This window comes from Juglans regia, chromosome 10 (genome assembly GCF_001411555.2).
Source record: "Juglans regia cultivar Chandler chromosome 10, Walnut 2.0, whole genome shotgun sequence".
Taxonomy (NCBI): Eukaryota; Viridiplantae; Streptophyta; class Magnoliopsida; order Fagales; family Juglandaceae; genus Juglans; species Juglans regia.
The window spans coordinates 3,414,401-3,426,779 of NC_049910.1; positions in this window are offsets into that span (position 1 = coordinate 3,414,401).

Below are 12,379 nucleotides of genomic sequence, written 5' to 3' on the forward strand. Positions count from 1 at the left end.
AACGGTTTTGCCACCCCACCTCCCCCCCTTTCGTATTTCTAATTTCGTGTGCTTGGCTAGCTTATCTTCCTAGACTGGTACACGTCGCCTCAAACATGACACACGTGAAAAACAACCTAGGATTTACCTGGAAAGTCTACGTTTCAAAGAAAATTTATAATAAAAATTTATATTTACAACAAAGTAATTCTATATATTAATTATAATTATTTTTCTATTTCACACCTATAATTTTTAAAATATTTTATAAAATATAAAATAATAAATAGTGATTAATTCATATAACTTTTCTTTACAACAACAAATGATTTATATAAATTTTATGTAGAGAAGCTTTAGGAGACGTTTGAATTCGAAAATGACTTAAGATGATTTGAGATGAGCTGAGATGGATTGTGAATAGTAATGAGATGAGTTGTGAATAGTAGTGAGATTTATGAGTTAAAGTTGCTGAATAGTAGTGAGATGAGTTGAGATGAGCTGAGATGAGCTGAGATCACTTACGAATCCAAACGAGTCCTAATCTTGTTAAAAAAGTGAATACCACTGTTGCAGTGTAAAAAAATTATTTTTGATTAATAAAATCTATTTTTTTATAAATAATTTATACGAAACTTATCTATTTAAGATTTATACTTAACATTACTCATTTATAATCTTAAAAAATCATAAATTTTGAGTACTTTTTATTTAAAAAATAGATAAATATAATATTCATATGAAAAAATTCTTTTTTAATCATAGATGTATTTTTTTTTCAAATAAACTATGTGTGACTTATTTATTTTCAAATTATATCTAATATTACTCATTTATAATTACTGTAATTGAATTTCCTCCATATTATTTTTTATTCGAGTATGTCGGTATAATTTGAATACAGAAATAGCTAGTGTGTGAGCTCTTATCATTAATTATTATCTATAGGCAATGTAACGCCAATATTAAAACACAGTAAATTCCATATATTACGTTTATTTCTCTCTGAATTATATAGAATGTTTAGACCTAAAATTATAAAACATCTTAATTGTTGTCGAAGCATGCTGGTTTGTTGTTTCCAACCACCTTTGATTTTTTATAGAAATTGGGTCGATCACCATGGAACTTGTCATTATAGATATGACTTATGAGACCCGCAACATAAATTTCTTTGGTTTCATTCGAATTTATCACTACATGGTATTTTTTTTTTTCAATCGTCTATATTATTGCCTACATTAGTATATATGATTGTATATTTATCTATTTCTCTCCTATAGTAACAATAAATCTTGATCTCATTAATTATCATATCCGTACAAATAAATTTAAATCCATTGCAATCTCCTACCCAAATTGGAAGAATACCCGTCATAATTATATTTATACCACTCACTTTATCTTATTGACATAACACTACATGGTGGTACAATGTCGTTCATTACAAATTCAAAACACAAGCATAAAAACAGTACTAGTGGGAATCTAGAATTGTAATTTTCCTCTTTTTGAATGTCATTTTGTATTGAATATATATTTTTTTATTTTTTTAATAAGTTGTGTGGCATCACATGGTGAAGCCACGTCAATGAAACAAAGTGAGCGGTATATTAATTGAGACGACACACAGGCATTACTCTTTCTACACTATTAGTGTTCGGATTGCTTACAATGATACAAATTATTCCCATGGTAATCCGTCCAACACCAAAGGTGTGTATGCTTTCAAATACTTACAAATAAAATTGAGATTATTTTTAAACTCTGTAAATAAAATCATATTCCATATAGAAAAGTTATATTGTTTAGCTCAAGGGTGGTGATATTTCGTTTCATAATAACAAATTTAAATGATTATTGGCTATAGATAACATCTTGATGAATCAAACTTTTATGAGTTTATTTTCATTGATACTTTTATGAGTTTATTTTCATTGATAAATAGATCCAATAATTGAAGCATTATAGTTTTAAATACAATTTAGTTTACAATCAATAAAATGAATCATGAAATGATACTGAGGTCTCGTTTGTTTTTACGACTGAGATAAGAATAAAGTTTAAAGTTGAATAAAATATTGTTAGAATATAATTTTTTAATCTTATTTTTATTTTGATATTTAAAAAAATTAAAATATTTATTTTCTTTTATATAAAATTAAAATAACAATTATAATAATTAGATAAAATGAAACGAAATGAACTGAGTTTTAACCATATTTAATTTGTGTGTACTTTACATGATGTTAGGACAGATCACAAGAACGCCGGTTGGTGAAGAAAATTGAATTCATTGGAAAACCCTCCCAATTTGTCCCCCGTCAATTCAATCGTTTTATTATTATTACTATTTAAGTAATTTTCAGTATCAGCTAATATTTATAATTATTTTATAGAGCGTGGAGTATGAGATGATGAATAATGATTAATGAGAAAAAAATTTCATAAAAATTAATATTACTCTATTCATTATTGTTATGTCATTTAATTTGTTCCCTAGTTTAGTAATTACCCTATAATTAATGTATACTCGGAGTACAAGTCTTGGGATATGTTAAGAGATAAACATACTTTTTTATTTTATTTAAATCAGATATAGCATTTATTGATTTAGATTCAAATTATTTCATACGTTAATAACTTTACTCAGAGTAATGGTACGTGCAGTTATAGAATGCGTAAGTACAGTACAATTCTTTTAAAAAAATGATATTTACTTTTAAAAAATTAATTTTTTTTCATGTATGTCCCTTATTTATTCAATGTTTTTAAAGTGATTATACGGCGCTTGCGCATTCACGACTGTAATTATTATTATTTTTTTACTTTTTATTATTTTAAAAGAACGAGGGATGTGAAAATTCGATTCTAGGATACCCATCTCTAATAATTACGAGAAGTGTGCACAAATGGCAACTGGCCGGTTGCAATTTTATTGAAGTATTTAATTAAGTAGCATCTTTAATTTTTGTTCATTAATTCACTACATTAATGCATGGATAATGCTATATATACCGTATTAGAGTGTGCAATCTGAATCTACGTAACCTTCTCATATTGTATTTATTAATGCACTATCTGCATGCAGTTAATTCCTTGGATCTCTCTGATGTGTACTTTACTTATATAGAGTTTACTTATTTAAATTTGGATTTCCCTACACCAGGTCAACTGGATTTCTCTAGAATGTGATATATTCACAAAACCTAATTAAGAGGCACCATATATATATATATATATATATATATATATATATATATATATATATATGTATACAAAGGCGAGAATTTGGAGGATTTCAATTCCAGTCATCTTAAATAGAAAGTATGAGAAAATGTACTTAATTGGGTAAATTATTTACATGAGGGATCCTTCTAGAGTCACCGGAAGGGCTCCTGCAAATGTATTTGATATGTGGTTTTTTTTTCATTTTTTACATACATTTTTTTAATATTTAAAATAAAATCACATCACTATTAAAAAACATTTTTTAATCAATAAATAAATAAAAAAATCACAGCAGGAGCTCCCAACGGAAAGACTAGTATTATCCTTACATGAGAGAGAGAGAGAGAGAGATCACATTCTAAATTGGACTTAGGGCAGGTTTGGAGGGTGGGATGAGAATTTTGTGTTTTGTTTTAAAGTTTAAAATATTATGTTTTAATATTATTATTGTTTTGAGATTTGAAAAATGTGTAATGATGAGATGAGATGAGTTGAGAATTTTGTGTTTTATCTTGTGCCCCAAACCTGCCCTTAGAATTAGATTAACCATGATCAGTGATTCAGTAGTGATATCTAGTCTCATTTAAGCTACTTTATAAGATGAGAATGAAAAAAAAAATTGTTTGGCTTGACTTAAAAAAATTGTAAACTTAATTCTATATTATATATTTCTTATTATTATAGCCTTGTCGGATTAAATCCCAAATTCACTTATTTTCTTGGCATACGGCGAATAGGAATATTATAATAATAATTGAAATTGAGTTATTTTAGTTTTATATTCGTTTATTGCATAAAAATATTCTATAAATTAGCTAAGACTAATCTATTAATTATGTTCTACTTGTATATAGGGATGAAAACTGAAACCAAACCGATAACGTATAAACATGTATAAAACCGGCCAGTGAAGGGGTAGAAAACCAGTAACGTCAATCTCAGTGTAAATTCAGTCAGTTCACCGGTGTCTCGTTGATGGCGTGATGAGAGATGTGAGAGGTGCGATGAGAGAGAGATATATATATATATATATATATATATATATGAGAGGTGTGAGGTGGCCCACTGCCCTACTGCGTGAGAGAGAGAGGAATAAGAATCTGAGAAAGTGAGGAGTGAAAAAGTGAAGAGAGAAATGAGATCGGAAGAATAGGGGGAGGGGAGGGGTATTCAAGCCCCAATTCTAAACGACGTCGTTTAGTTTATTAAACCAAACGGCATCGTTTCATTTTATTTTTTTTTTTCTAAAACATTGTGTAAAATATTATATATAATTAAAATATTATATATATTATATCGGCCGGTTCAACAATTTGAACCTGGTTCAAACCTAGACCGAACCAACCGACGTCAGTCTCATCAAATTCCCACCATTTGCAGACCTGTTCTCCACCAGTTCTGGCCGATTCCTGACTCTGGCAACTGGTTCCCATCGGTGCCGGCCGGTTCTATAGGTTCCTGTACACCCCTACTTGTATATATGTCATGTGTATTTCATATTACACATACAATTAAGTAGATAATTTTTCATCTTCTTGAGAAAATAGTCATGCAGAAGATTGTGAGACAGCATCGTAGGGTTTTTAAATTGCAAGTCATGCCAAAGAGAGAGTAGATTGGTAGGTATATCAACCATCAAAGGTGAAGGTTGCATCCAATCAAAACTCATTATTATTTATTAACATATGATATATTAAATTATAAAATTTATTTATTATAAAATAAATTTAATATATTATATTAATATAGATCATCTCGATTCATAAATTTACATGTAAATCTAATTTTTCTAAACAAAACTTTGATGCCGGGATAAATATAGAGAAAAATTTATTCACTACCTTACACCTTCACACATTATGAAAAACTCCCTCACATTTTATAAAAAAAACTTATATGTATAAGATGTGAAAATAAATAATAACTGATACATAAAATTATTCATATATAAAATATGAGTTGAGGAAGTGATTGATTGAAGTTTAATTGGGATGAATAAGTCATTATTGATATTTTTTTTAAGGATTAATAGTAATAATTTATTTATTCGAGGTCAAACTGTTCGAATTTATTTGTTTTTCTTAACAAAGACAATCTATAATAATGAGCAAAAATAATTACATGGAAACATTCAGACCGACAAATAATGAGGTGTTGAATAAAATTGTTTTCGATACTTGCCTTTGTATTTATAATTTTCCGGGAAACGACGAGAAAATACAGGTGGATGAGGTCAGGGATAGGGGGGCGGTGAAATGTAATGATGCCCCATGCAATGCAAAAGAGTCCAAAAAGTCATGCGTTAGGAGGAGGAAGCGCGTGGCGTAGCGTCCACACATGCAGATCAGTACTATTTAAGCATGGAAGTGCCACGTATCATCGGAACGCCACCTCCTCTCCTTCGCAAAAGCTCCTGTTTTGTGGGAACTCGTATTACGACTATCCCCCGCCCTTGGCAATGTCACGACCGGCCACCAAACTTCTATCTCCGATGTATGGTCGTATAATGTCAACAAAAGAAAATTGATAGGGAGCAATTTGCCCGATATCCTTTTTTTATTATTTTTTTAAATTTTTTTTTTTACTTAATAATTAAGAAAATATTGTTTAATAATATTGTGATTTTTTTAAAAAAAATATTTAAAAGTGTTAAAAAAATTATGTGAAAATTTACTTTTAAAGATTTTTTTTTTCACATTATTTTTTTAGTACTTGTAAATATATATTTTTTTTAAAATCACAATATTATTAAATAATATTTTTTTAATCACAAAGTAAAAAAAATTTAAAAAATGAATCGGGCAAAATGATCGGGAGCCAAAACGGGCTCCCTAGCATTGCTCGTCAACAAAAATTTTGAAATCCTGTTTTTATTTTTTATTTAGCTTATAATTGTTGAACATACATATACTTTTTAATTGCATAACAATACATGATGATGTGTCAATTATTAATTTAATGAAAATTTTGTAATTTGGAATTCAAAATTAAAATTAAAAAAAAAAACTGATCAAATGGCTTCTATAATGTTGCACCTAAATTTTGCAAGTACAAATTATTATTATTATTATATATTGACATTGACTTTGGATTAAATGAGATTGTGATGTAGCTATAAATATATTAGAGTGGCTATCGCTTTCCACATCAATTTATGTTGGCATCTAGCAAGGATTCTCGCGAGCTACCATAGAACTTTATAATATATGTTCAATCTGCGCGCACCATTTATACATTATTAATGATATTTAGTCTTCTTTTTTCCTCCCAACTTTGTAGAATATAACGTGATACATGAAATTCTTGTTTTATTCCCTTGTTCCTAGATTTCTTGTCTCAACTCGATCCGATCCCACCGCTACTTCGACAACAAATAAATAAATTACATATGAACACAACAATATGTAAAGACGTTCTTAACCGAATCTAGCTAAGTCATGCCACTTTACACACAACATATATAGAGCAAAAACTTTAACATGACCATTTCATGTCACTACTTTCTCGATCGTCTTTGGGTCGTTTGGACAAATCAAAGAACTTTTTTTACTACTGATCTTGTATCCTCCAAGTTTTAACAAAATATATAGTCATGTACATAATAAAGGTAAAAATATTTATTTATTTTTCAAATTCAAATTTTGGTTAGTTTAAAATTGTTATATAAATGTTATATTATTGGTAGAGTATTGTATATATATAGGTACGTATAGTGTCATTTTCCTAACAATTGTTGAACTTAATCATTTTTTCTCAAACAACTCCATAGCTTGTTTTATATATAAAGAAATTATTTGTACAGATCCCAAATAGACAAATCTTATATATATAAGCTCTTATAAAAAAATAGACATCACATAAACGCACGCAAATAAGTGCATGGTGGCATATAAGTGGTAAACTTTTGTTGTAATGGTGGCGTATGTATACGTGGTAGACAGTAGTCGCCACAAAATAGCATATTTGTTGTAGTCACGATCTTATATTTATGTGATAGATTGTTTTTTAGCGTATGTATACGTGATGTTACAGTAGTATTTAGTTCTAGTATGTACGTAGGTTGGCTCATGTATTTGTTTATAAAATTCGTTAATGTTAATGCTTTCCTCAACCAAGTTTTTTTTTTTTTTTTAAAAAAAAAAATTGTACCTCAAGTTTATTGATAGCTCTCATTTGTGGTGGAAGAAAATCGTGGTTACAGGCAGACACCTAGGAGTTACAGATAATCATTAAGGACTAAAACTCAGGCATCAAAATGACCTAATATAAAGCAACAAATCAGTCAACAATAAAGCAAGTCTTAAAAAACAAACAAGTCTAACAAATCCTGTAGAAAAACATCAGCTCACACTAATAAAAATAATAGCCAAAAAAACATGTGCAAAGTAACACATACCTCACTACGAAATTCACAAATAAGGGATTTCAATTTTGTCCATACAAAGAAGACCCCTCAACTTACTAGGCAAAAGATCCCTATCTTCAATTCAGTCTATGTTTACACCATCAGCTCTCTACTTAATTAGTTAAAAAATCAACCACAACACTTCCTTCACGAAACACGTGACTCACTATATAAACCATTATTCCCGAGCAGGTCTGAAGCTCGTCCCAAAAATCCCATCTATATTAAGTTTTACCCAATTTTGCTGTGGCCGGATTTATTTCACCACCGATACTTTCTTGGATATAGGTAAAAGCATCGGGATATCCAATCTCTTTAAAATAACCATGTCAGTGGTATGAGGTTTCCTAGATTTCTTAGTCAACTGCCTAATACTGCGAATCCATGGTTTAATAGCATGCCAAACCGAATTCATCGTATCACATTTTCCTTCATACTTGGCTTTACAGCGTCAATCTCAAAGTTCCTATGAGACAATGGAAGAAAGAAGACTAAGGACAGTCCGGACCTGAGTAGAATTTCCAGCACGACGAAACCAAAAATTCACTTGCTCCTGACAAGTACTAAAGAGGCCCATATGCACACCTAACTAAACCAACGCCAGGCGCTAGATATGTCTAGCCATATCACCTGTGCAAAGCACATGATTGAGGTTCTCAATTTGTCCCAAAGAGCAACAATTACATTTGGACGCCATAGAGATACCAACCCTTTTAATCTTGGCATCCACACTCAAACAATTATTAGTAGCCTTCCACATCATAATATAAATTTTCTTAGTGAGGTTTTTATGTCAAATCCAATAGGCCCAAGTAAAGGAAGAGTATGGACCCTAATACAATCTCAATCACTTTTAGTAGTGAAATTTCCATCACTTTCGTTATTCCAAATAAGAACATATTGGCCATCCTTACGCTTAGCCAAAAATTGATACAAATCATTAGCTTTTTGAGGTCCCACTAACCTCTCCAATTGCGAGATATCTCACTCATTCTCAACGCGACACTCTTTAATCTTAATCGATGGATACTCTGTAATCGGGTACTGATCTTTTAGGGACCCACCCTCTTCCCAATTATCATACCAGAAAAAAAAAATTACCCTCACATACTAGCCACTTCGAGTGGTCTAAGATTTTTGGAATACATTTGACAATAGACTTCCAAAATCAGGCACACTTATTAAGCTCCAAAAGGGATAAAATGATTACCCCTAACATACTTCTAAAATAATCTGCCCACAAAGAGTTGTCTGAGATCAAGCGCCAAGTAAGTTTCATGTGTAGGGCCCGTTGAATATCTCTAAAATCCCGAATGCCCAAACTGCCTTCTTCAATAGGTCTACAAATGTTAGTCCAAGTCACCCATTTCCTTTTACATTTTCCTTCAAATTCCCCCCAAAAGAAATAACTCAGTAGCCTATTCAACCACATAATCACGACATTAGGAATGTGTAAAACAACTAGAAGGGGAGTGGCCATACTAGACAAGATATGCCGCAACACGATTATTCTACCACCAATAGAAAGCACTTTCATCTTCCAACTTGTAATTTTCTTTTTAAAATTGCCAACTAAGTCACTAAAATCACACGTCTTCAGTCCACTAACCATAATAGGTACACCCAAGTATTTAAAAAGAAAAGATCATTCAGAAAAACCAATAGAACGAATAATATAGCATTTTCTAGAACCAGATATATGTTTAGAAAAATAAATAACACTTTTAATCCTTATTGAGAACCTGTCTCGTCCATTCTTCGTAATAATTCAAAATTTGCATCAAAGCATTCATAGACATCTGACCACCATTGGCAAAAATAACAATATCATCAGCATGTATAAGATGGGAAACAAGATGAGTACCTCTAGATTGAGTGAACTTTATACCCAATTTTTTTTATTCTCGAAAGATTTCTTAAGCAGGCGAGAGATGATCTCTTGCATAACAATGAACAGATAAGGCGAGAGGAAGTCACATTGTTGCAGGCCACGTTCACCTTTAAAGAAACCCAGATGAGTGCCATTCATCATGAAGGAAAAAAACGATGAAGAAATACGCGTTTTAACCAAAGCACACACTTGGACGGAGAAACCAAAAGCATCCAAGACATGTATCAAAAAATTTCAATCCGCTCTATTATAGAGTTTAGACATGTCCAGCTTTACTCGACCAAGTTGCAGAATCAAAATATTAAATTCCAAGTGCCTTTATACTACATGAATATCTATTTGTACGTTTCTAATTATTAATTAAATGTATCCATTTTTTTAACATGCTTGTTCTTCGGTTCATTCCCCCTGGATATTATTGACTCTCAGAATCTAAGGAGCCAACTGCCAATGGTATATATACCACCATATCTATAATTGCATGTGTAACTTTTATTTTCCCATAATCTTCCAAGAGTCCAATCCTTGCTAGTAATATATAATGTGGGGTCGAACAAAAATATATTTATAAAAGTGACGACGTGAGGTATTCGATGAATGAGATCTAATACTATTTTACACAGAAATTATTTTTGACAATGACTTATTATAAGAAAATTGATTATTTATAACGATTTATTTGTAACGAAAATGAATTAATTTATTTTTGTAAAACAATTATCAATTTCATCTTAAATATCTGGTCACATATAAGTATTTTCTTGTAGTATATTTCAAATGAACAAATCATAATTTTAATTATTACAAAAAGATTATCTTACTACTTAATTCACAATCCAATGATTAAAATAAACAAAAAAACCAATCAGTACTCAGTAATGAAATATAATAAATTCATGTATATAATATATCTCCGCATATTACGTTACCTACATTTTTTCCAAGTAAAAGCTTTTGATATTAATGCTTGCATTTTTTTTGAATGTGTAAACTTTAATGAAGATATACATTATAACATTAATTTTAAATAGAGTAATATTATACATTACATTCTCACTTTATTTTAATTATATTAAATAATATGTAGTATATTTATTACTATTAGATGATAACAAATTATATAATAAATATGTCGCATCATACTTAATAGGATAAAAATAAAATAATAATATAATGTATAAAATTTTCCTTTTAAATATCCATGTCAAACAATAATTTTAAGAAGAAAAAATCTACACAATCTCTTACTATTCACACAACCTTCACACACAATATTTTTTTGTAATTTTTATTATTTTTTTATAAAAAATTTAATATATGAATATTTAATAAAAAAAATTGAATTAATTTAAAATGAATAAATTTTAAAAAATTTTAAAAAATATAATATATAAAGATTGGAAGGTTCGTAGCATTACTCTTCTAAGAATTTGAAAGCAGGATAAAAGAAAAGAGGAATTCTACACAACTTCTCATTCTCTACACACTATTTTTTTTTTTTAATTTTAATCTTTTTAAATTTTTTTTAAAATTTTTTTTTGAAGTTATTCTTTTTAAAATTATTTAATTTTTTTATTTATTATTTATATATTAAATATTTGATAAAAAAAAATTAAAAAAATTATGGTGTATGAAAGTTGTATGAATAGTAAAAAATTATGTAGAATTTTTGAAAAGAAAAAGAAGGGTAATAAAGAGCATAAATGTCAGTAAAAAGTTAATTTGCAGTGACAGAGGCAAGATCCGAGGATCTCGTACGATAATGATTATGATTTTACTCGGGTGAGAACATGAGTGAAAGAAGAAAGAGAGGAAAGTTGACCCGATTAGCCGATTCACAAACTTTAAAGGATCAGTGGAATGATGGGTTCGTCTGAGACAAAACAGAGGACACGTACTTGAAGAAGAGTAACCAGTAAGAGGGACTGTAAAATGTGACAGCCATGTAAGATGGGTCCGAGATACCATGAAGGATGAGAGGACAGCGCGTGTCGGAAATGTTGCTCAGATGTCAGAGTGCGGTCCAATCGCCACATTTCGTGCAGTTATTTATTTAATTCTTTATACTTTCCACTTGAGCTTGCCTTGAGGAGCTCCTTGTTTTTTGGACTTCCACTTGCTTTTGCTTTGGTGTATGTTCCAAAACCGCTCTTCTTCTTCCTCGCGGGCGGCGGGTTAGAATAAATAAACATAAATGAGTGTATAAATCTTTAATAAATAAATTTCATTTAAATCTTTATTAAAAAATAAACTCTATTTTAAAAATATATATATATAAACTATTTTTTATTAGTAAAATATATTTTTTTACAAATAACTTATATAAAATTTATTTATTTGAGATTTATACCTTATATTACTTGTAAATAAATGGATCACGGGTCTCTTCATACATCAAATTGATAATCTTTTCTAACGTGAGGGCAGAACTGTAATTTCATACCAACTATAAAACTTTAGGACCATGTGAAATAAGAACAAACTTGAACATGATTGATTTATATATTTTTAAAAAAAATATTATTATCTAAATTTTATTATCAATAAAAGTAATTCTCAGTTTCCAAAAATGTGGCTCATGCGTACTAAAATGATATAATATTACGACAAACTTGGTGCAGTGGAATGACGTTTGAACTGGCCCAAAGTCCTTTCTGCCGTGGGCTTAAAGGCCCATTCTCCATGATCTTCAATGCTATTGAGTTCGATAGAAGTGGGGATGGCAAGGGCAGAGCTTGACTAGAATAAGAGTACAATACCGTAGAGGCTTAGACATGAGCAAGAACTCTTATCTGTACGTAGTTCACTTTGGAAAGAATGGTAGTGCAGGACTGACTGTCCGAGTCATTGCATGTGGGTCTTTTGCTAAATCA